The sequence below is a fragment of the Spermophilus citellus genome (assembly GCF_964194105.1).
Source record: "Spermophilus citellus genome assembly, chromosome: 7".
Classification (NCBI taxonomy): domain Eukaryota; kingdom Metazoa; phylum Chordata; class Mammalia; order Rodentia; family Sciuridae; genus Spermophilus; species Spermophilus citellus.
Genome location: NC_138188.1, coordinates 113,907,205 through 113,933,047, shown reverse-complemented (window position 1 = coordinate 113,933,047; position 25,843 = coordinate 113,907,205). Strand labels below are relative to the sequence as shown.

The 25,843-nt window shown below is 42.7% G+C and overlaps 1 long non-coding RNA gene and 1 pseudogene across 2 annotated transcripts in view; both read right to left on the bottom strand.

The window, feature by feature from the left end:
• The window catches only part of LOC308652804, a 603,613-nt gene that overhangs the window by 14,812 nt on the left and 562,958 nt on the right, over positions 1-25,843 (bottom strand). The gene's annotated exons all lie outside the window — the stretch shown is intronic.
• LOC308652726 (heterogeneous nuclear ribonucleoproteins A2/B1-like) lies at positions 1,091-1,663 on the bottom strand (annotated as a pseudogene). Its single transcript has one exon. The product of its transcript is annotated as a heterogeneous nuclear ribonucleoproteins A2/B1-like (transcript).

The window sequence follows — 25,843 nt, the reverse complement described above, 5'->3', positions numbered from 1 at the left end:
ACCAGCAGGGCAGAGTTCCAACTCAGCCAGGCACCGTCAGCTTTTGGCTCCACCTCTAACTCTCATGCAAGCCCCTTTCAAGCTCTGGCAGCAATGGTTGACTCCATTGAATGACAGAGTTGGTCTTCCTGACTCTCAGCCTCTGCCGCCTCTGTCAATGGAAGTGTACGGTCCCTGGCTCCTCCACTATCCGGTCTTAAGCATGGGAGGTGCAGACACAGGAGGACTGTGAGCCAATCTCAACACACAGCCTCAGGTGTGCCTTCTAAGACAGTGGCCTCTGCCAGGCCCACTGTGCCTCACCTGCCTCCTTCCTCCATACCACCATCCCAAAGCATCCAAAGCCATGTCACCACTAGAGGCATCTTAATTTTTTCTTGTTTTGTTTTTGGGTCCTAAATGTGGTCCACTCTTTCTTAAATGTGTCCCAGGCAGATTTAAAGCAGAAGGTTGGAGACTAACCCTCTGGACACACTGTCACCAGATCTCTCTTCCCTTTAGCGTGCCTACAGCATTTTCTATGCGTGTGTGGGGACACAGAGTGGGGACACAGCGTGGGGAGTGGAATGGCTGACAGGCACATCAGAGCTGGCACTCTCAGCTCAGGACAGAGGCCTCACAGGGGAGGCGAGTTGCAGAGAGTGTCTGGGCCAGGTTTCCTCTGTCACCACACCCAGTACGAGGAAGCCTTTTTTTTTTTTTTTTTTAAAGACACATTCAGTTTCATGATCAGATTATCACATTTGGTTGTCAGTAGCATGGGTGCAAAAGAAAAAAAGTCTACATAAAACCCTTTGTTGGAATACTTTCCACTTTCTACAGAACAGAAACTAAAATAACCTGTTACACGATGAATCACAATTACAGCCCAAATACAGACTGAGAAGTATTGTCTAAACCATGCCTTCTGTTGTAGCAGCGAGGCCCTGCCATCAGAGTGTCAGCTGAGTTCACAAATCTGCTGTAACCTGTAGCCTTCCTGTCACTCCTCTGGCTCTCCTATCCTGCCAAGCTTTGTTTCCTGGCAGTATCAAAACCTTCTGTCATTGTCATCGCTATTGCTGCTGTGGTGGCAGCCCACCTTGGTTTTCTAGTTTGACCAAGGATCACCTCCAGAGTTTCTGCCTTCAAAATTTCCATCCTTCATGGGTCCAAAATTTAATGATTGATTGTCATAATTGCCAAAATCATTGTAGCTTCCACCACTGCCTAAATTGCTTCCGGTACCACCCAAAGCCACCTCCGCCTCCTCCCCTCAATACAGTTCTCACAGCTGCCACTCCTGACATAGCTACTGCCCTGGCTTCTGTATTACTGCCCGCCACTTCTGTAGCCTCTGCTTTCTCCAAAGTAACCAGGGCCACTCCTCCATAACCACCATCATCACCAAATCCCTTGTAGCCATCCCCACTGCCACCATATCCACCACCACCATGGCTACCACCAAAGCCATCATGGCCACGGAAGTTTCCTCCTCCATCACCACCACCACCATGACCACCACCAGAGTTTCCAGAACTGCCTCTGTGTCTTTGGCTAGACGAAGCACTGGCCATCTCTTGCTTTCACAGTGTGGCCATGCACAGCATGGTGTTTCTGAATGACAATCTTATCCAGAGCTGTGGTTGTCAAAAGTTACAAAAGCAAGGCTCCTCTTAGTCATGATTTCAATCGCTTCAATTTTCCTGTACTCGTCAAAATAATCTTGTAGGTGATGTTCTTTTCTGTTTTGGGGGGGAAGGGGTTTACTGGGGATTGATCTCAAGGCACTGAGCCACATCCCCAGCCCTATTTTGTATTTTATTTAGAGACAGAGTCTCACTGAGTTACTTAGCTCCTCTCTTTTGCTGAGGCTGGTTTTGAACTTGCCATCCTCCTGCCTCAGCCTCCTGAGCCACTGGGATTACAGGTGCGTGCCACCATGCCTGGCCATAGGTGATGTTCTTTAGTGTCTTCTCTAATGCCAGCAACAAAGATTTTTTTTCACAGTTAAGCGGCCCCTGGCCTTTGAGAATCTTCTCTTGAGACAGATTTTTGGTTCCACATCTCTTCCACCACCTTGTGTGGTCTTGCATTCCTGCCTGTATCCACTTCCTCCACGGTGGCATGAGTGATAAACCCTGGAGTGTTGGGTGTGATCACACAGTCTGTGAGTGTCTCCCATGGTTCAAACTGCTTCTCAGACTCTCATGACTGGTTTCAAAGCTCAGCCCTTCAAGGAATAGCTTCCATAGCTGTCTGGGCTTTCTCAAGGACTCCGATTTAGACATGACGGCAGCAGGGAGGGAGACTTTAATGATGCTTTCTCAGAGGTATCCACAGGCAGAAAGGAGTAAGCTGACAAATGTATCCCCAAGAAGGCTCTTTTTAAAGGACTTCATGTCTCTTGTCAAGGGACAAAAAAAAAAAAAAATCACCTCATTCCCAGCAAGGAAACACAAACACAAACAACCACAGCAGCACCAACAGTTGTTTACTCCCATGCAAAATTTCGGTTTCATCTACTTCTCTCCTGCGTTCACATCAACCCCTGCAACATCCCCAGGACACTGCTGCAGAAATGGCCTTGCCCTCCTTCCCCTGTCCCCACCACCATGCCCAACCATCATGACTCCTGTTTTACAGATGAGGATCTGAGGTCTGCATTTTGCAGTGTGCTGCCCAATGCTGCATGCCGGGCCCTGGAGCTGGCTGGGTGATGACTAGAGAGACTCTTTGTGCTCCCAGCTGCCCCAACAATGAGACAGTACCTTTAAATTTCCCTCAAATCCCAACCCAGAACCTGGGTCCATGCCACCCTCTTACCAGAGCACACAGGCTGATCCACAGTGGCCAGAAAGTCAAGAGACTCTACCAACTAGAGGAAGAGGGACCCGTGGTCACCTTTAGCCTGTAGGCCTCCATGCAGGGACCCAGAGTCTTGGCAACTTTATCACCTCCCTTGTCCTGAGGTCTTTGCTTCATTACCCTCCAGAACATGGTGCCAGCAATATCCCAGGCCTAGTTACCCAACGCCCTGGAAGCAGATTGTGGTGTGTGTGGAGGCCCAGGTGACTCTTTCCAAAATGCTGCTGGGATGCACAGGGTTCAGGCACAGGAGGTTTCCATTCATTCAGTTCAGACTCCTGGCTCAGCCCTGTTCTTGAAAATAGATATGAACAAGAGAGGGCTCTCATCTCAAGAGGCTTGCTTGGTCTGGTAGAAATTGAACATAAGGAACAGTAAGAATCCTGATCACAGGCAAGAAATAATTTTAGAGAAGTCCTCTCTGAAGAGGGCACTGAGTGCTATGAGAGGTCAAAGAGAGCAGAACCAATCCAGATGTCCTTCAGTTCCACTGTCTTCTTGGAATAAACCCTTACTTTACCATGGTCATAATAAGAAATTATAAAAATATACATCATATGGTATCTGGCACACAATAGGTGCTCCATAATAAATGTCATGCAGAGGCTTAGGTAGCAGAGGACAGCCTAGTTTGACTGGAACCAAGTGTGTGTCTTTAAGGAAGGCTGGGGGTGACACTGAAGTCTGGGTTTGATTTAAATTGGAACACGCTAAGAAGTTTGGGTTTTTATGCTGAAGAAAATGAGGAGCCCTTGAAGGATTTTGAGCAAGAAAGTGACATAATCCAAATTGATTTTTCCAAAGGTTGTTTTGCTGGGAGGAAATATTTGCAAAAAAAAATCTGATAAAGAATATCAGATATGTATATTTTAGTATACAGAAAACTAGTATACAAAAACTTTTGACAACTTACATGAAAACATGCAACCCAATTAAAAAGTGCATCAAAGATCTTAACAAACACCTCCCCTAAGAAGACAGATGGCAAATGAGCATGTAAATATTGTACAACATCATATGCCATTAGGGGATAACAAATTAAAAACAAGAGTCAGGCACAGTGGTGCACACCTGTAGTCCCAGCTACTTGGGAGGCTGAGGCAGGAGAATGGAAAGTTGGAGGCCAGCCTAGGCATCTTGGTGAGAGTCTGTCGCAAAATAAAATAAAAAGGGCTAGAGATGTAGTTCAGTGGTAGAGTGCTTGCTTAGCAAGTGCAAGGCCCTGGGTTCAATCCCCACTCCAGCAAAAAACAAAACAAACAAACAAGCAAAGACAAAAACAAAGAAATATGATTGCATGTGGTTTAGAATGGCCAAAGTGTAAAATACTGACAATGCCAAATGCTGACAAAGATGGTGAGAAACCCTTATTGGATACTGCTGATTACACAAAATGGTACAGCCATTTTGAAGACAGTTTGGCAGTTTCACCCAAAACTAAGCATATGCTCAATGTGATCCAGCAATTGTACTTTGTGGCGTTTTTCTGAATGAGTTGGAAACATGTCCACACGAAAACCTGCACACAGATATTGATTGCAGCTTTATTCATAATTATTCAAACCTGAAAATGACCAAGATATCATTTAATAGGTGAGTGAATAAATTTTAGTATATCTGGACAAAGGAATAATATAGTGCACGTATGGGCATGTACCCACACATGCATGCTCGAGTGCACACACACATACACACATGCCATAAAGGGAGACATGGAGGAATCAGAAATGTGTATTACTAAGTAAAAAAAAAACAATGTGAAAAACATACATATATATGATTTCAACTGCATGACATTCTGAAAAGACAAACCGTGGGCACAGCATCAGTGGTTGCCAGGGGTTAGGAGCAAGAGGGATGAAGAGGTAGAGCACAGGGGATTTTTAGGGCAACAAAACTACTGTTTGACACTATGATGGTGGATACATATCATTACACATTTATCTAAGTTCATTGAATGTTTAACACCAAGACTGAAACCTAGTGTAACCCTCGTGGTCTTTCAAAGATAATGATGTATCATTACAGGCTCATAAATTATAACAATTGTACCAATTGGGAGATGCTGATAATGGGGGAGATTATGCATGCAGGCAGGCAGGAAGCATAGGCGAAATCTATGACTGTCCTCTCAATTTTGCTGAGAACTTAAACTGCTCTAAAACACAGTCTATTAAAAAATATATATTTTAACATCACTTTGGCTATAGTACAGAGATAGGAGTAAATTTGGAGATGAGAAGGAAGCTGACAAAGCAAGAATGGAGGGTAGGAGACCATTTGCAGGTCTGTCACCAGAGTCTAGCTATGAAATCACAGGGTCTCAGCACTAATGGGCAGGGAGATGAGCCGATAGAACTAGCACAGGGGTTGGCTGTGTGGTGTGGCACACTCTCCCTCATTGCTGGGGCTGTTGAAAGAGTCATTGGTGTGTACTGCACTTGAATGGTTCTCAACCATCAGGAAGGATCTCCTGGAGGTGGGTGAGGACAGCAGATTGTCCAGGAGCTAATCAATGACCACTCCTGGCATTTTTTTTCTTATGTCTTGCCTAAGCCTTCACTGCTGAGACAAGGGTTTTCTCAACTGCACCCTATGGGTTAAAAATGACTCAAGATTCCTGGGTCCAGGCTTCGGTTGAGCATCGAGCCTTTAACTAAGTGCTCCTGACTGACCAGCACTGGACATCCTTGTACATGTCACACTGTTTCTCTGTGGGGTAAGTTTTATTGTGTCCATATTCAGATGAAAAGGCTGAGGTTCTGAGAGATCAAGTCATATGCCTTGTGAAACAGGAATTGAAATTCAGGTCTTGATTCCCTACCCAGAGCCACAACCCCACCGGAATTCAGTGAGATGGAAAAGCAAGAGCCTGTAAGAACTTAAGAACAGAAATTTAAAAGAAAAACAGTATCTATTGCTTTAAAAAATAATTACAAAGGTTATGATTTTTAAATTTTAATTTTTAAAATAATTTCAAAGTTATAGAAAAATTATAAGAAAATATATGGGAATACTTTTCAACCAGACTCACCAATTGTTAAGTCTTCTATATTTGTTTCATACATTGCCTTTTAATTTATAAGTTTAGACCATTTCTATTTAGTGTGATTATTGACATGTTGGGTGTAAATCCAATCATTTTCAACCTATCATTTTGATATTTCTACATGTTTGATTGACATTTTATTCTCCTTTTCCCTCTCTTTTTTCATTCTTTTGAACTAACTTATTGCTGGGTGGCCAGCACCTTGCCAGGGAATTCTTGCCTGCTCAGAGGGATAAGCATCCTGATAAATTGAAGTCTAGAATAATTAGTGAAGAACAAAAGACAAAGAGTCAGAAAGGATAGTTTTAAAGATGGAGCCCTGTTAGGTTCAGTCGACGCAGGAGCTGGAGCTAAACAATTAGAAAATGGCTCCTGTGGTTTATTTAAGGGGGTACATCAAAAGCAAGGGTAAGGTTTCAAGAGTGGAGTCGTGCTTGGTGATGTCCTTCAGTCAGCAGGTTGACTGGCATCTTAGCAGGTCACACCCATCTCAGAGGGGCTGTGCGGCTACAGGTCACCCCATCTCTGCTGCTGTGTGGGACCTGGCAGAACTTGAATAGAGCTCACAATGTTTCTGGGCAGTCAGCCAGAGGAAATGTCCACTGGAAGTTCTCAGACACCAAATTTCCCTATTCAATGAGGCAGTGATGTGTGACAGTCCACACACAGCCCACGGGTAGCTCATAACACTAACTGACTATAATTTATTTTTCCATTTAATCTCCTCCATTGGCATATTAGCTATAGCTACATGGTTTTGGGGATGTTAGCTTTGGTTTATGTGCATATATCTAACTCAAATAATGTTATGCTTTGCATATAACAGCCTTTCAGCAGTATACTTCCATTTCTCCTCTCTCAATCTTTGTGCTATTGTTATAAATTTTACTTCTATGGATGCCCAATATCTTATTATTTTTGCTTTAAATGGCAGTTATGTCTTTTTCCCCCATTAACAAATGCCATCATTAATTTATTCAACAAACATTAAATAAGTGACTATTATGTACCCAAACAAGCACTGCTAATACCTGAGCTTTTAGACAATCAGAGGTGGGGGGTCTGAGTTTACAGGTAGAAAATATAATTCAAGAAAAGCCTGTGAGAGAAGAAGGCATTTTGTGTCTTGATTTTCATTATGGAAACAGAAGGTACAGTGAATCTGAGAAAAATCTTTGAGAGGGACATCTTAGTTTTCTAAGCAATTATCTTTTAAAAATAATCTTGTAGAAGAACTTAAATGATGAGAGAAGATCTTATGCACCTACATGTGCAATTACCATTCCTGGTATTCTCCATTCCTTTCTGCAGATCCTGATGACGTTAGTATCATTTCCTTCTACCCAACGCCTATATTTCCTTTAAGATTTCTTATGATGTAGATGTTCTGCTGCTGAGTTCTTCCAGCTTTTATATGTCTGAAGAAATTTTCATTTCCCCCTTTATTTGTAAATGATAGTTTGTCTAGATATAGAGAAGTTGGTTGACTTTTCAGAACTTGAAAAATGTTGCTCCAAACTTTTAACTTGCATCATTTCAACATGAAGTCTACTCTCATTCTATACTTTGTCCCATTACATTGATAACATCTTTTTTCTTAAGCTGCTTACAAACTTTTTTGCTTCGTTTTTTTCTCAAAATACTTGAAGCTGGGTACTTTAGAAAAGAGATTTATTTGGCTTATGTTTCTGATGATTGGAAAATCCAACAGCACAGTGCTGGCACTGGCAAGGGCCCCCATGGTTACATCACAAAATGGCCCAGAAGCAGAAAGGGAGATGGTTACCTGCAGAAATTGCTGTGCGTGGCAGGGACAAGGAAACATGAGAATGGGGAGGAGTCAGGCTCACTCTTTTAGAACAACCTGCTTTTGGGGGAACTAACCTGGTCCTGTGAGAACTATTAATTCTTTCTAAGTGTGGTGCTCCCAGGATCTAATTATCTCTTAAAGGACCCACTTCCTCTTAAAAGATCCACCACTTTTCAGTGCCACCGTACTGGGGACCAAGCTTTCAACACATAAACATTTGAGGGACCAGCTATATACAAAGCATAGCAGCCACATTTAAGCAATTTGATTAAGATAATGCCTGATTGAGCTTCATGTTTCTTGTGTTGGAGGGTTTGTTGACCTTCATGGGTCCGGGAGTATATAGTTTTGATCACACTCAGAAAAACCTTAGCCACGATTTCTTTAATATTACTCTAGGTACCATCTTTCTCCTGTGACTCCTTAAAGACTACCTGAAGTTGTCCCACGGATCACTGACTCCCCAGGCTTTTTTGATTTTTCTCTTTTCGTCTCTTTGGGTTTCATTCTGGCTTTGATTTTATGTGTCTGTTGCTGTGTCCTTAAATTCACTCATTTTCTGTTCTATATTCACCAACATGCTGTTCATCCCATCTGGTGTGTTTTCATCTCGGACCCAGGATGATAAGAACCGGGGGTGGTAGGTGGGGAACCTACTTATGCAACTGGGACAATCAGAGAAGGCTTCATGAAAGAGGTGGCATTTAACATCAGCATCAAATGTAGAGAGTGAAGGTATTTCAGGAACAAACCATTGTAGACAGATGAAGGAGAGGGCACCACTGGCAGAGGGTCCAGGAGAAGCCAAGGCATAGAGTGTGGACACTGGCAGCCTGGAGGATGGTGCAGGGACAGGGAATGGTCTGGAAGGGTCAGTCTTCTACAATTTTAGAGGAAAAAAAAAACATAAGAGGCTGGAATCAAACCCCATCATAAAGCCGAAAACAAAACAGAATCAAGACTAGAATACCTGGTGGGAGTGGACTTACAAATTCCTTGCCTTCAAGTCACTTTTTCTGCTTGGTTATCAACCTGCACATCTGAAACAAAACAGCTGGACATTGCTTCTCTGTTGTTTTGGTATAGATGATCTCTAAGGTCACCTTCTGCTCTCAATGTGCATAACTCTACAAAACAAAACACCTCATTTCAGTAGCATTTGTGTGTCATTGGTGTTTTTGAGCAGGAGAGTGCATGCCTTTTAAGTAATGGATAGATGAGCATTTCTAAATGAGTCAGGAGAATGGGTTCCCATCACGGTGGTGCTAGTGAGACTTGGAGAGGAGGCACTGCAGGCATAGATGTGTGTATTTTTCCCATTCACTGAAGAACTAGGATACTAAAAGAGTATTATGAAGAAGGCATTTTTGAAAAGCTATTTTACAATGAAGAAAACACCTAATGATGGCTTCATCCCAGTGGGAAATCCCAGCTGAGGATGTGATTTACAATCCTCCTGGCTCCTTTAAGTCCTATGATGTGGTGTCTGGTAATAAGAATGGCAGCTGACTTTGGTTAAGTTTTTACAGTGTCACTAAAAGATTCTATAACCTGTGTGAGTCTTGGATTTTTACATTATTAAAAAAATGGAAGAATAATGACAAAAATCTTCAATTTGTGGTAAGAGTTCAGAATGATAGCATGTAATTCGAGATTTGAGTTTCATCACTGTTCCATCTGGATTTTTAAATGGAAATTGACAAATTGATTACAAAATTTATACAGTAATATGAAGGAATAGGAAAGTCAAAACAAGTTTGCCGAAGAAGAACTGAAAGCATTAACATTTCCTGATATCAGAACTTACTAGAAAGCTAGAGGAATCAGGAAAGTGCGATTTGGCATAAAGACAGGCAAATAGATCAATTCAACAGCGTATAGAAATGGATCCACATACACATAGGCACTTGATTATTGACAAAAGTGCAAAGTATATAGTTTTTTCATAAATGGTGTTGAAACAATTAGGCATCCACATGCAAAAAAGAAAACCAACCAACCAAACAAACAAACAAAAATCCTTTGTTCACCATGACATTTAAAGTAATCCCCTCTCTTTCATGGTTTTGCTCTCTGCAGTTTTCAGGTACCCACAGAGAAATGTGGTCTGAAAATTACAGAAATAAACAATTCATATTTTAAAAATTATATACTATTCTGAGTAGTATGATGAAATCTCTAGCCATCCTGCTCTATTCCTAGGACAGGAATCATTCTTTTTTTTTCCAGTGTGTCTGCACTGTATACCCTACCCACCTGTTAATCACTCCGTAGCTGTTTGGTTAAGAGATCTACTGTTATGACATTGCAGTGCCTGTGTTCAAGTAATCCTTATGGAATAGCCTAACACTATGTCACAACACCTTGTCATTTATCTCACTTCATCTCATCACATAGGCACTGTATCATCTCACATTATTATAAGAATGGTGAATATAGTACAATAAGATATTTTGAGAAGAATAGACTATATTCATAGAACATTTATTACAGTAAGTTGTTATAATTGTCCTATTTCATTATTATTAATCTATATTGCATCTTATTTATGAGTGAAATTTTATCACAATTGTATATGTCAAGGAAAAAATATATATAGGGTTCAGTACCATTCAAGGATGCAGCATCCAATGCAGTCTTGGAAAGTATCTTCTGCAGCTAAGAGGCAACTACTGTACATAAATTACATGAAATGGGTCATATACTTGAATGTAAAAACTACAGCTACAAAAGTTATAGAAAAAAACAGGAAAAATACTTTGCAAACATTTTTCTAGATTGGACAACTAACGAACCATAAAAACAAATTGATAAATGGATTTCAGCAAAATTTAAAACTTCTTCTCTTCAAAAGGCACTGGTAGGAGAATTAATAGGCAAGCCATAGGCTGGAAGAAAACATTTGCAAATCATATATCAGGTTAAGGGAGGACTTTATATATTCAAAATATACAAAAACTCTCAAAACTCAGACAAAAAAAAAAAAACAAATAAAAACATGGACAATATATTTAAAGAGAGATTTCACCAATGGCAGAGAGCACCCAGGAGACAGTATAGCACTCTCTACACCTCTTTGATTGGCTACGATGACCTCACCAAGTGTTGACAAGATCATGGAATAGTGGAGTCTTCATGCAGTGATGATGGAGATGTAAAATGACATACCATTTGTAAAATAGTGGGCAGTTTCTCAAAATGTTAAATACACAACTCTCGTATACGATGCAGCCATTCCATTCCTAGGTGTTTCCCACCAGGAAGAGAAGCATGTGTCTATATAAAGATTTGCACACAAATGTTCACAGTAGCTTTAATTGTAACAGCTCCAAACTGGACATAAACCAAGTGTCCACCAACAGGAAAAGGGATAAACAAACTGCTCTTTCCAACCATGCAATGGACACCACTCGGCAGTCAAAAGAAACGGACCACAGATGTGAGCAACAGTATGGGTGATTCTCAGAATGATTATGCTGAATTTAAAAAGATGTATTTAAAAAATAATAAAAAGTACTCACTGTATGATTCCAGGAACCATGCATTTTGGGAATTACAAACTAATATATAGTGATAGCAGATCTTTGGTTGTCTGGATACAGGAGGAAGGTATTACAAAAGCCCACAAGAGAACTTTTGGGTTGATGGATGTTTATTACATGGATTGTGATGTGGTTTCACATATGCTGAAACTTATTAGCACTTAAAATACATAGAGTCTATTATAAGTCAGTTGTACTTCAATGAAGAAAAAAATAGATGGGATTCTATGTTGCACAGACATGGATTCACATCCTACCTTTAAATCTCAGCTTCACCACTTGAAAACTGTATGACCTTAGGCAAGTCACTCAACTTCTCTGAATCTAAGCATCCTCATTTATAAAATGAGGTTGATAATATTTATACCTTCCTTATAATACAGTTATGAATATAGACTGAAATAATGCAGGTAAGGTGCTTGGGACATAACAGGTGCTTAATGAACATTAATTATAGTTGAAGTGCTTCCTATAACACCTGATGTTAGGTAATTGCTCAGTTAAGTCTCACCCATCTCCATCCTTATCATCTCCCATTAAACTTTCTGTGTTTCATCATAAATTTCTTGGCAAAAAAAAAGCTCTAGAAAAGAGAGAGTTCACTCATTACACCAGACAGAAAAGCCAGCTCCTGAGCAAGACAGTTCAGCTGGGTGTACTGTCATCTTGTCCTCACGTGGTGTGGCTGGTGTTAGCAACGTTCTCTAAGGGTGGTGATCTGGCCTAAGAGGAGCTTGGCACAGCAGAGTCCCAAGCCCTCTGTTTCTCTGGGGCCCTCATGGAACTTTCCAGGTCTACAAGTGTTGGGCAGCTGTGCAGTGAGGGAGCCTCAGCTCTCTCTCTAGGGTGATACTGGCACTTTACGGAGGGTGTCCCTATTGTCCAGGAGATTTCTTTGGTCACAAAGGCTCTGCTGAAGTCTCCCCATCCCTGTAGGGAAACTAGGACTAGAACTTTCATGAAAGAACAAGGCATGCTCTGTGTGGTCACAGCGGCTGAAACTTTAGCAGCAGTGGCTGGGCCAGCAGCCCCAGCACTAACTCATTCTAGCCACAAAGACGTTCCCCTCTGAGTTCAACTGTCCCTTCCTCTGAGTTTCTTGACAAAGGGCTGGAGATGGGAGGGGTAGAGCTGAGAGGCTAGGGACAGTGGCTGGGTAGTGAGCAGGTTTCCAATGCATTCACCATAAAAGGAGCTTGTTCAGCTTTTGATGGAAAGTTTGCTCTTGTGCCTAGTAGCAGGTGACTGTGCTGGTTTTAAGTGTCAGATCTGGCTCACAATAAAGACTTAATGAGAAGTAGGTTGAGCTTTGAAGGCCATACATCTTCAAAAGGATGCCTGCAAGCATTGTCTGCAGTCAGAGTTTTCAGGAATTCTAGAAGGAAGGGGGCTTACATTCCCCTGGGTTTCCCAAATATATCATCAGTCAGAAGTCCCCATACATTCAACAAATATTTTAAAGTTGCAGAGCATGGACAAGGTTTAGAGAACAGAAAGGTGAATATAGTATACTCCACCCTCAAGGAGCTCACAGTATAACAATCGGGGTCCATCATATCTTGTGTGACCTTGGGAAAGTCACTGAACTTTTTGAGCTTTAGTTTCTACCTTTGAAAAATGGGATTATAACCTGTTACTCAAAGGATCATCATGAGATGAGGTGGAATGAAATTAGATGATGTGTCATATCGCAGGGCCCAGCACAGGGCAGGCATCCCACGAACTTGGCCTTGACTATCAGTGATGAGCAGGATTAGAATCCAGGCTGGCCTAGTGTTCTCACTGGTTTGCATTAGGTGACAAGAGCCAAGGCAAAGCTGGGAGGCCTCTAGGAGCTGCACCCTTCCTGGGACAGGGATCAACCCAGGGGTCACATTACCCCAAATTTAGCTCCTTTCTAAACAAGGGACCCTACCTTTCACTGTTGGTTTTTTGTTTTTTAATGACATTGTATAAATTTGTGTTACTCTTATTCATTTGACATTTATATTCTTGAGCATTTTCCACGGGGCCAGAAGCTGGGGATGAGTGTTGCTCTGAAGCCTCAAGCAATTCACAGTCCTGAAGGAGGCAAGCGTCAGACAGTTATAAGCACACACCACAGGGCATCAGAGGCCCAGGTGAGGCACCTGACCAGACTTTATGGCTCACACCCCCGCAGCCCCTGCAGAGGCTCCTTCCCCCAGTGTGGCTCTTACTCTGCCCTCCCCTGCCTCACTATGGTCTACTGGCTCAGTCACCTGTGCAAGAGTCTCTGTCTCTGGCATCTCCCTTCCCTGTCCAGTGTGACCAAAACAGTGGTCACACTTAGAAAGAACTGTTTCATACTCAGACTTGTACTGTTTTCTTATCCAGTGTCTTTTACACCTCTCCTGCAGAGTCTCATTCCACTTCTGGCACCAGGAAGACCAGAATTACACACACACACACACACACACACACACACACACACACACACACCTTCAAGACCAAATGAGTTCTTTTACATTGAGCAGATTCATGGGGTTAATACACTTTTGTTGAACAAAGTGGTAGAGGCAACTTCCAGCACCACAACCAATATCCTGGTGGATGCAGGTGGCAGCTAGCCAGGCTCAGCCTCGCAATCTGTGCCCTGAAGTTCAGCCCAGACAGGTGGGGCACTTACTGCACATCAGGCAGTGGCACCAGGGAACACATGCATCTCAGTTACTGTCCTTGACAAGAACAAGTCTGAGGATAAACCAGATTGGCAAAGCTCTTATATCAGTGCATGAAGTAGAAAAACAATGATGTAGACAGACATCTGCAAGGGCTCTGGTGATGCCAAGGTCACTCTCAGAGGGTCAGGGAGAGGATCAAGCGATGCTCTGTGCAGTCAGTGGGATTTGAGAAATCCCTAGGAATGAAACCATCGATTTATGGAAGGGGGCTGAGGGACCATGGAAACAACAGCCCAAGACTGCCCTGGAAATGGGAAGAGGATAGATGGAAGGGGAGGAGAGGGGAGAAATATGAGGGACCCCCATTCCAGAGAATTTCTTTGCTTTACTTCTACTTACCTACATTTTTTGTTTAACAAATGGGACAGAGGTTTATTGGATACTATAGCTTTAGATTTAAGACACACACACACACACACACACACACACACACTTAAAATATTTTAAGTTCCATGCTCATAATTTATTACCAGATAAGTTGGAAATTCAGGATTTTTAAAATAGAAAACACTAGATTATGTCCAATTTACATGATTTCTCATGGATCTGAAATTTAAAAAATACTTTTTTTATTCCTGCTCTAAACCACCCAAACATTTGTGATAAATTCTCTTTGCCAACTACAAAAAAATTAAATTAAATTAAGAGGCAAATAAAGTCATTTTCTGCAGCCTAGGTCCCTTACTGCCTGACGTGGGATTCCCCTGCTGCTGGGACACAACTCAGCCCCTGGAGGGGTCCGTGCAGTGAGGTGCAGTTGGAAGGAGCTGCAGGCAGAGCTCGACCCCTCATCTCTTGATGTGAAGAGCAAAGTCACTCTGAGCACCAGGGACCGTCCTCACGGGGCATCCGCAGCCCCACAAAGCCCTGGAAGGAGCTATTGAGATTTAATTGTGCAAACCCACGTGGCTGATGGGAAGGACACAGGAGGGGTCCTATGGGGCTTCTTTCCCTTTCTTCTCTTTCTTTTCTCTTTTTTATTCCTTTCCCCCTGGCTGATGGAATAAAAAGAAATGATGCTTCTGCCTGCTACAGCCTGGGGACTTTCTTAGGGTTCTCTGTGTAGTGTTATTTGAAAAAAGACAAAACCCCGAAACAAAACACAGTTGTATGAACACAAAAGTCCAGCTCCATGGTTGAAATCTCCCTTTCCATTCCCAGGGACGGGTTTCCCAAATGAACCCCGGCTTGTCTGTTCAGACAATGGGGTCCCCAGGGAGCTGCACGTGATCAGACCAGCGAGTGAGGGGCCGGTGGGTCAGCAGCCTGGTCTCTGTGACCTTCCCGGCTCTATGAATGGGGGAGGTGAGCTTTCTGTCTTCAGCCTGAGTCTCCTGTGATCAGATGTGATGCCAAATGCCCAGTACACGAGGCACGGGGCATGTAAGTCACCAGACCCTGATGTCATTCCTGAGTGATTGTCTTCTCTGCGCCCTCACGATCCTGCTGCCCTGGCACCCAGCACATGGCCCAAGAGCACATTTGCTGAACAATATGTGTAGATGTGTGCACATGCTTGTGCGTGTGTCTTCTCGTGTATTTTAAAACATTTTTAAAGATATTTTTTTTGAGGGGGGTACCAGGGATTGAACTCAGGGGCACTCCACCACTGAGCCACATCCCAAGCCCTGTTTTGTATTTTATTTAGAGACAGGGTCTCTCTGAGTTGCCTAGCACCTTGCTTTTGCTGAGGCTGGCTTTCAAGTCTCAATCCTCCTGCCTCAGCCTCCTGAGTGGCTGGGATTATAATAGAGTACCACTTTTTAGATTCTTTTTTAAAAACAGTATTCCTCAGTTGCTGAAATCTGAAAAACAGGTAGAACCTGGCACCAGGACCTGATATAGGTACTTTCAGACCTGGAGGAATCTACGGGGCACCGCAGGCCAAAGCTGTGGCAGGCCACAGCTGAGGGACATATGGGAACTCCTGCATAATTATTATACCATCAGGTAACAGTGCAGATGATATGGCTCCCAGCACACATCTTAAGCTGCTGCAGAAAAATGGAGTGCTTTCTTGCTTTTGATTCCGGGGTTTCCTCTGTAAACAGATGCTTCCCTCTTGAATAAAATTTAAGATATGTGTACCTAGGGCTTCCACATGTGGGGACGCAGGAAGTCAAGGTATGGGGTTTATGGTCACCTATGAACAAGAATAGAGGAAATTCAAAGTCCTTTGCTCCACAGATGGGGAAAGTGAGGCCTGGAAGAAACATTTACTTAGAAGAATGGACTGCAAACATTTACTTAGAAGAATGGACTGCAAACCTTGCTTCCTTTGTATTCCTAGCCCAGGAGGAGATAATCTTATGAAAGATCCTTCTCCCCCACTTCTAACTCTTAGGTTGTTATGATTTGGATCTGAGGTATCCCCCAAATGCTCATGTGTGAGACAATTCAAGAAGGTTTAGGGGAGAAATGACTGGGTTGTGAGTCTTAACCCAATCAGTGAGAGGCAACTGAAGGTGGGTAGTAGGTGGCTGGAGGATGTGGATCACTGGGCGTATGCCTTTGGGGTATATATTTGGTGAGCTGAGCTTAGTCTCTGTGCTTTCTGATCATCATGCGAGCTGCTTTCCTCTGCCACAATCTTCCACCATGATGTTCTGTCTCCCTTGAGCCCCAAGGGATGGAGCCTGCTGTCCTTGGACTGAGACCTTTGAAATCATGAGTCCCCAAATAAACTCTTCTTGCTATACAATTGTTCTGGTCAGATCTTTTAGGCACAGCAGTGAAAAAGCTGACTAAAACAGGTTGTTTATTGCATAAATATTCTAAGTTATCAAGTTTGGCTCGAAAGGAAAAAGCTTTTCCCATTCTCAGGTGGCCACTGGAGAAATACTCCAGAGATTCAGGTCCCATTGGGTGGGGAAGGGTCCCATCAGCAGCAGCATAAGACAATGCCCTCAATTGTGCCTCCCTAAACAGGCCCCTTGGCCCACGCTCAGGCTAGATCCTCCACAGGACCTTCTGTCTACCTTGTACCTAGCACCTGGTACCTGGTACCAAGGTAGAATCCAAATTAGCAGAGTGGCTATGTCAGGTAGCCTCAGCTCTCTCTTAGATGCTGAGGATCCAGATCTTTGGGGCAATGTCTAGCACAACAGGGATTGACTCGATTATCTGCTTTGTGTCTCTTTTCCCCTTCTCTGTCTCTTGCAAGTGACGCTGCCTTGTGAAATTATTCTGCTGGTGCTGTCCCACCACCTGGCCTCCTTGATCAGGTTGAATTCTGTGCTTCTTCAAAGAATGACTTAAGGGCTCCTCCTTCCACCATGGAACTGTGTGATGAGGTGCTTTCTCCCATTTGCCCCAGTTTCCTCATCTGTAAAATGGAGATCCAATGGCTCCACCATATAGGTTTGTTGTAAGAGCCAATAAAAGAATAACTGGTGCTTTACACAGTCATGTGGCCCAGATATGTAGACTTGCAGGAGCCCACAGAAATCTCCTCGGCAGAAGCAATGTCAATAGACAAGACAAGTCTTCTCTTTATGCTAATGCAGTGGTTACATAATACTAGTGCAATCCTCCCCAGGTATAATGGTTGCAGAGAGGAAATCTGATTCCCCCTGGGGCTGGGGAGGGAACAGGTGCTGTGGGTGGCTGTAGGCCATCATCCCAGGATGACAAGAAGTGCTCAGTCAAATTCTTAAAATATTATAAAAGAGAATTCTTTAAGATTGCCCAGGGTGCATGCACCATGTTTGATATAAGAGATGCCTGGCCCACTCTTGAGAATATAGGGAAATTTTTAAATGACAGATTTGAGAATCCCCATTAATTCTATATCCTGGATGTCATTCCAAAAACATGATCTAAACTACTTTTATAACTTTTTTTTTATTGTTGGTGATGGTGTTGACAATCGCCAGTACCAGGACCTCAAGAGTGCTAGGCAAGTGTTCTACCACTAAGCTACACCCCCCAGGTCCTAAACCACCTTTTTTTTTTTTTTTTTTTTTTTTTTGAGGCCAGTGGGCTTCCTTTCATCAAGCTCCTAGGGCTGATTTGCTCTGAGAATAAACCAGCAGGAAGCTAGGAATCTTCCCACCTAAACCCACCTCCAATTGCCCATCAGCCTTCCCTGCTGCCTTAAAAAGCCACCATGAGAAGGCAATTCCTCTAGTCCCTCTTGGGAACCAATCAGCCAGAGAGAGAGGTCAATATCTATGACTAGTCACTGAGATGTCTCAGGGCTGAGCAGGGCAATTTTCACTTTAATGAGTATATTATTCTGCAGCTGGATCTTTTTCATTTAATAAATCTTGGATACCTTTCATTTCAGGCTTGCCATGTATCGTTTTTAGTTGCCACATAGAGAAGGAAGAACCACCCTATAATCAGAGTTGTTGGGCAACAGTAGAGCAGCCTGGGAAGAAAGTGAGACTTCCATCACTCACTTTGATGAAGTGGCCAAAGAGAGAGCAGCTGTAGGTTAGCGATGGCAAGGATTCCTGTACTGGGTAAGAAGGTTCTACTAACAAGAATACCTAGTTGAACTTTACTGAACAATCACTATGTCCCTATGCTTTTCATAGGTTATCTCTTAGGATCATCACAGAACTAACTCTATGAAATAGGTATTGTCCTTATTCCCATTAGTACAGAGGGAAAAATGGAGGCTCTGAGAAGTTAAGAAAAGTCACAGAGCTAGTGAGAGTCAGAGCCTGGAATCAAACCTCTTGGGTCCAGGCTCTTGATCTTCATGCTAACATCCACCCTCAAAGGAGATCCCTAAGCAGGCACCCTACTCTTTCTGGGATTCAGGGAACCCCCATTGCCAAGGCAGCTGCCATTGGTATATTGTTAGGTGAGACCTGAGTGGCTGGTAGTGACTTAGCTAGAGAGTAAGACCCATGAAAGATGCCCATCTTTGAGGGAAGAAGACAGTAAGAATGTCTTCTCCAGAACATGGTTATCCTTGAAGGGGCAGAAGGCCACCATCAGGATGTGCTCTCCAGCTGACACCCAGGACCCTCAGGACCCTGTCCCATGAACTCCTCCAGGGACGGCACCAGCCAGACCCTGGATATTTTGATCTGATAATCTTCTGATCTGTGTGCAAAGGACTCAGCCCTGTGCCTGGAAGGAGATGAAACCATTCAGGACCTGGCACATCCTGTCCTAATAGCTAACTTTCTGGAAGCCAGCCAGTGCCAGGACACCTGACCCACACAGATCTGGCTCCTGGAAGACCAGAATATCATCAGTCACTCCCCAGAAAACTGCTGGGTGGGTTTCCAACAGATGCCTTTTACCGAAAGGATAGAAACAGTAGGAAAAAAATTTGCAGGCACAGATTCCTTAGGCAAACAATAGTTCTGCAATCTTCCATTTATTGAGTGCCTGCTATAAGCCAAGAACTTGATAAAATGTGACTTCTAATGTTGTTTTTGCTGCTGCTATCACTCAAACCAGGTAACATGGATGGAGCACCTATGTCAGCCCTGGGCTTCATAGGAAGTGCTGGGAATGGGTCAATGAAGTGGTTAAAATAGAACTAGATGGCCCTTGTCTAGATTCTGGCTGTCCACTTTGTGACTGTGACCTTTATTGGACAATTAATTGAAACTTTCTGTACTATACTTTGTTTTCACCCATGAAATAGAAATAAGAAGACATAGAAAGCATGGTACTGAGCACTAAGTACATATTGTCTTTTATTTTTTATTAGCATCTCATTTATTAACAACAACAAAAATTGACTTGCCGCTATTATTGTTATCACTCCCTGTTTTATTGATGAAATAAGAAAAGCACAGAGGGTTCCAGTAAATTTCCCAAAATTAAATAGCTAATAAATGGCAATGCCAGAATTTAAACCTAGGTTTCTCTGGCTCCAAAATGCTCACTTTTTACTGTCAACTAAACTGCCTCTGGGGACTCTTGAAGCTTAATGTAAACATTCAGGAGTTCCTGACATTGTTTCTAGTCATTGACGTTATGCTGAAATGTCAAATATTCCCACTGATAGGAATAGGCAGCACATCTGGAGGAATTGCTTAAGTTGATCAAAAAGATTGAGGGCCTTCCACAAGGAATTTAAATAACAAATCTTCCAAAGAAGATGTGAATGGTGGCAAGTGAGAATCCAAATGGAGAAGATTGCTGGGGTGACCCAGGGAGACCCCTAGACCAGGCAGGAGACAAACATACCCTTCTTGGTCTGCCACTAACTTGCAGCATGACCCAAGAAGTTATTAGCCATCTGTGGAGTGTTTGTGAGGTTGAGATTCAACACCCTTCAAAAGGCCTTCCTGAGTCAATGAATATCTTCATTCAGTCAGTCACTCAACATTTTATTGACCGCTTACTTTGTACCAAAAACTATTTTAGGAGCTGGAAATGCAAAGCTAACAGCAATATGCATGTGGTCCCTGTCTTCACTGAGCTTGGAGGGAAAGAGAGAAGCAAATCAATATGGACCACAAAGTGAAGGTTGCTCAGAGAGCACAGAGCAGTAGCATCTCAAGGAAGGCTCCTGACCCAGTTCAAGGGCTGGGTGAGTTTTCCATTTCTTCTGAGAACCAAAGATGAAGTAGGAATTAGGGTTGATGGGGGCACTGGGAAGAGATTTCTGAGAGGAGGGCACAGATTTGTGGATTTGTGAACCTGGTATATCTGAAGAAACAAGTGAAATTTAGTGTGACTGGGTCTCATGGACAAAGGGGAAGAAACTTGCCAGAAAAGAGACCAAAGGCAAGCAGGGCCTTGACTTCATGCCAGACCCTGTCAGTCCTATTAAGAATGGTGATTTCTATCTTTAAACCATTCAGGGGAGCCCCAAGGGTTTTAGGCTGACTTGTAATTTGGAAAGATCACCCTGGCTCCATGGGGAGACTGAACCAGAGACAGGAGATAGCTATTGCCACAGACACTGCAAGAGATAGTCCTGTACCTGGTGTGGAGGCAGGTCCTGGAGAAAGCAGGCAAGAGGTGAGGACAGCTAAGACGGCAAATAGGCAAGGCTTGGTCTCTGCTGCCTCAAGAGCATCCAGGAAGAATGTACCAGTGGCACCAGGCACCCTGGGCTCTGACCTCCAGCTTGGCCTCCCTGGGCCCTGAGCAAGGCCTTCTCATCTTTACTCTGAACACATGTTCCTGAGTGACATTGGCTCTCTCTGTGACATCACATCCCCCTCTTTGTGCTCCCAGCTCAGGCACTGACCTTTTGTTATCCTGAGCTTCATTTGCATCCATCTAGTCGCCAACTGGTCAACCTGCACTGGCCAGCTCTGAGCCACAATCTTAATGTGCTAAGAAGGACACTTCTGTCTCTCCCACTGCTCCCCTTCCTTTCGGGACCATCATTTCTGCAAACAGCACCACTCTTCAATCATCCTGCTTTCAAACACAGGCTGCCCATAGTCATGCAGAGCCGTATGGCCCCTGCCTCATGACCGTGCATCTCTGAAACTTTGGGTTTGGCTTAGCAGGCAGCGGTGAGGGGCTAGAGGGAGAGAGCAATTATCGGCCTTCAAGACTCCGCCTGCGCTGTTGGCAGGAATGTTTTTTCCCTGGGTGTCAATACAAGCCCAGGGTCATTTTTCAGGGCCTGCCAATGGCTGTAATTGCATAGGCCTGAGTGGCTCTCCAGAGAATCCCTGCTGCTCTCCATTCTCTCCTCCCGGACACTGCTCTATAGACGCACCCCAGGCCATGGATCATGTTTTTCACGTAACCCGTTAATTACTAAATAAAACAACCCAGCTTTCAACCTGATTAGCCCAGATTAATGGCCAGCAGCGGGTTTCACGCGCCTGCACAATTTATCACAGAAAAGAACTGTGTCTTTAATGATTTAGCTACCTGGCCTAGCAGGGCCTGCTCAGGGCCACAGCCCCTGAGAGGAGTTAATTGCTGTTCTTCGTTTCTGACCTGGAAAGGCCCAGGTGACAGTTCCCATTAGCCAGGCTTGGCCTGCCTGATGACAAAGGATGGCAGGAAACCCTTCCCTCCCACTGTGTTTGGAAGATACATGGAGGTCAAGTGTCCCCAGCCCCACCACCCCAGCTGCCAGCTGAAACAGGTTGAATCAACCTGTAAATTGACATGCTTCCCTCTCCACTTGGCCCTTTCTTCCTTCTTCAAAATGCTGAGAAAGTGAATCTTTTTATTTTATTATTTTTTTTTATCTTTAATTGTTAAATTTCACCAAAAAGTTTTAGGAGCAAATCAAATGAGAAAACCGGTTCGTTGTTCGGATTCCTTTTTGTTACATTTTAGCTTTTCTAGGAAACAGAGTGACAGAATTTATTTAATCATTTATCACAGAAAGATCTTTTGATCAAAAGGGTTTTCAAATGTCAAAACTAGTCCCCAGCATCTGATTCAGCTGTTGTGTTTTCCAGACAAGGACACTGAGACTCAAAGGACGGGGGCTCAGATATCCGAGGTGGCCCAGAGAGTCAGTAGTTTACCACAGGGGATCTCTTCCCAGCAGCCAGCACTGCCAGACCAAGGCCACCAGGGGGCTGACAGGGCTTCTTGAATGTGAAGTGTGACAATACCGGAAGGGGTCATCAAAAACTTCCTTTAGACATCTTTTTATTTACTAGTCCCCAAACCGTGAGAGAGAGAGAGAGAGAGAGAGAGAGAGAGAGAGAGAGAGAGAGACTGACTCTTTCTTGTTTTTCTAGTGAAAAGTCCAAGCAGTTATTTTTTTTATTTATTTATTTATTTTTTTTAAAGAGAGAGTGAGAGAGGAGAGAGAGATATTTTTTTTTAGTTCTCGGCGGACACAACATCTTTGTTGGTATGTGGTGCTGAGGATCGAACCCGGGCTGCACACATGCAAGGCGAGCGCGCTACCGCTTGAGCCACATCCCCAGCCCAAGCAGTTATTTTGAACCAGAACGGTGCCATCCTGTAGAACTTCCTGCAGTGGTGGGAATGTTCTGCATCTGCATTGTCCCAGAGAGTGGCCACTACTCCCAGGTTTACATTATGGCCATGGTGACAAAATTTTCATTGTTGTTATACAGAAATACAATTGACTTTTCATGTTAACCTTGTATCTTATAAACTTACTGGATTGATTTATTCTCCTTTTTAATTCATGGAGTTAATTCTTTTAGAGAACTTTAAAGCTTATAGAAAAATTGAGTACAAAGAAAAATTGAATAGATGTTGGCCTCCCACATCTAAGCGTTCTACATTCATAGACTCAATCAATTACAGGTCCAAAATATTTGAAAAAAATTAAAACTGCATTAATACAGAATATGTACAAACTTTTTTCTTCTTTAACCACTACAGTACAACAAGTGTTTATACAATATTTACATTGTATTAGGTATTACACCCCATCGAGAGATGGTTTAGAGTCTCTGGAAACATGTGTATAAGCTAGATGGAAATACTATATAAGAGACTTAAACATCCATAGGTTTTTGTGTCTGTAAAGCGGAGGAGTCCTGGAACCAATGTCCCATGGCAACCAAGTGGCAAATACAAATATTTCTCATATACTTTATCCAACTGCCTCCCCTATTAACATCTGACATTGATGCCGTACATTTGTACAACGGAGGGACTCTATCAACACATCATGACTAGCTACAATTCTTAGTTTAGGACCATGTGTGTCATCTGTTTTCTGAAAAATGCATACTACCTTGTATCCACCATTACATCATCATTCAGAACATTTCACTGCCCGAAAATTCCTCTGTGTTCTCCTGATTGATTCATCGTTCCCCTCTCTGCAAAACCCTGGTCACCACTGATCTTTTCATTGTCGCTATAGGTTTGCATTTTCCAGAAAGTCATATAGTTGAAGTCATATAATATGTAGCCTCTGTATATTTTAGATAACTGTCCTTTAGTGAATGTCTTTTGCAAATATTTTCTCCCAGAGTGTAGATTGTTTTTTCTCATTTTCTCGACTGTCTTTTGCAGAGCAGGCATTTCTAATGTAATGAAGCTCATCTTCTCACTCTTTCTTTCATGGATCCTGCATTTGGTGTTATTCCTATAAAGTCCCCAACAACCCAGGGTGTTCTAGATTTTCTGCTATGTTATTTTTAGGGTTTTTATAGTTTTGCTTTATACATTTGGATCTATGATCCTTTTGAGTTAATTTTTGTTGAAATCTGTATCTAGATTCATTTTTCTTTTTTTGCATGTGATTTTCCAGTTGTTCTGGCATCATTTTTTGAAAATACTATCTTTCCTCCATTGTTTTGTCTTTGTTTCTTTGTCAAAGACCAGTTGACTGTATCTATGTGGGTCTATTTCTGGTCTCTCTATTCTGTTTCATTGATCTATTTGTCTATTCTTTCTCCAATACACTGTTTTTGGTTAGTAGAACTTTATATAAAGTCCTGAAGTCAGGAAGTATAAGTCCTCCAACTTTGTTCTCCTTCAATATTGTTGGGAAGAACTCACATCTTACACTATTGAGTCTTCCTATCCACGACCATGAACTGTTTCTCCATTTCTATCACCAGAGATTTGTAGGTTTTCTACTACATATCTTGTAAACATTTCATTATATTTATACCAATGTATTGCTCTTGGGGGATGCTAATATAAATGGCATTTTGTTTTTAATTTCAAATTCCAATTGTTTATTTTTGGTATGTATGAAAGTGTCTTGGGAGGCTGAGGCAGGAAGATTGCAAGTTTGAGGCCAGCCTCAGCAACTTAGTGAGGCCCTGTCTCAAAATAAAAAATAAAAATGTTGGGGGATGTAACTCAATGGTAAAGTGCCCTTGATTTCAATTCCCAGTACTACCAAAAAAAAAAAAAAAAAAAAAGAAAGGAAGAAAAATAGTTTTATTTCAATTCCTAATTTATTTACCTCTGATTTCCAAACAAACATTTGCTTTTATCATCATGATTTCCCAATTTCCTTTCCTCTTTTTTAAAAGGCCTAAATTTCAATTTAGGCAAAATAAAATCCTTAACCCCTAACTTTATTTTCAAATCTAACCACTGCATTTAAGTGGTTGAAGCAGCCTTTTCACTAAGACCATATTAAAAGTGAAGAAGGAAGAAAGAAAGCTCTTGCCCTTCCCATATTCAAAGCCAAAGCAAAGACTTTGAAAGCCAAGAAGCAGTGCTGAAGGGCATGTACAGCCAATAAAGGAGTCCCACACGGTGCCCACCTCTCAAGACACGGGTGCTTGGGCTGCTCAAATAGCCTCGGAGGAGCACCCCAGCAGATACAAGTTGATACCCCATCACCAAGTTTCACCTGCCATGAGGAGGGCAGAAGACCACACCATAACATGAACCAGATCAAACAGGCTGTGAAGAAGCTCTGAGACATTGATGTGGCCAAGGTGAACACCCAGTCAGGCCTGATGGAGAGAAGAAGGCATCCATTCAACTGACTCCTAATTATGATACTTTGGATGTTGCCAACAAAATCGGAATCATCTGACCTGAGACCAGTTGGTTAATTCTAAATAAATAAATACTTTTTTACCATAATAAAATAAATGACTTAAGTTATGCAAATTTCTATATGGGACTGTTAATAATTAGGAAATAATGAAGCAATCTATGTTCTAAGTGAAAATCATTCCTTCTTACAACTCCAAATTTCCTGGAAAGAATGATTTCTTCCTCCAAAGAACTTCTTTTTAGAAGTTCCCTTAGCAAGAATCTGTTTATGATGAAATTTCTCATTTTTATTTGTCTAAAATTGCCGCAGTCTTGGCTGGGCACAGAATCACGAGCCACCACACAGCTTTGTAGATTCAAACAGCAATTCTTTATTCCCGAACTCACACCGGCCTCCACACACGTTCTCTCGCAATCCCAGTTCTGCTGCCACCCAATTCACCTACTCCACGAGGCTTTCCTCCCAAAATACTCTCTGAATCTCACGAGAGCTCAACGGGAGCTCAAGCAGCAGGAACGCCCTAATTCCAGCAGCAAT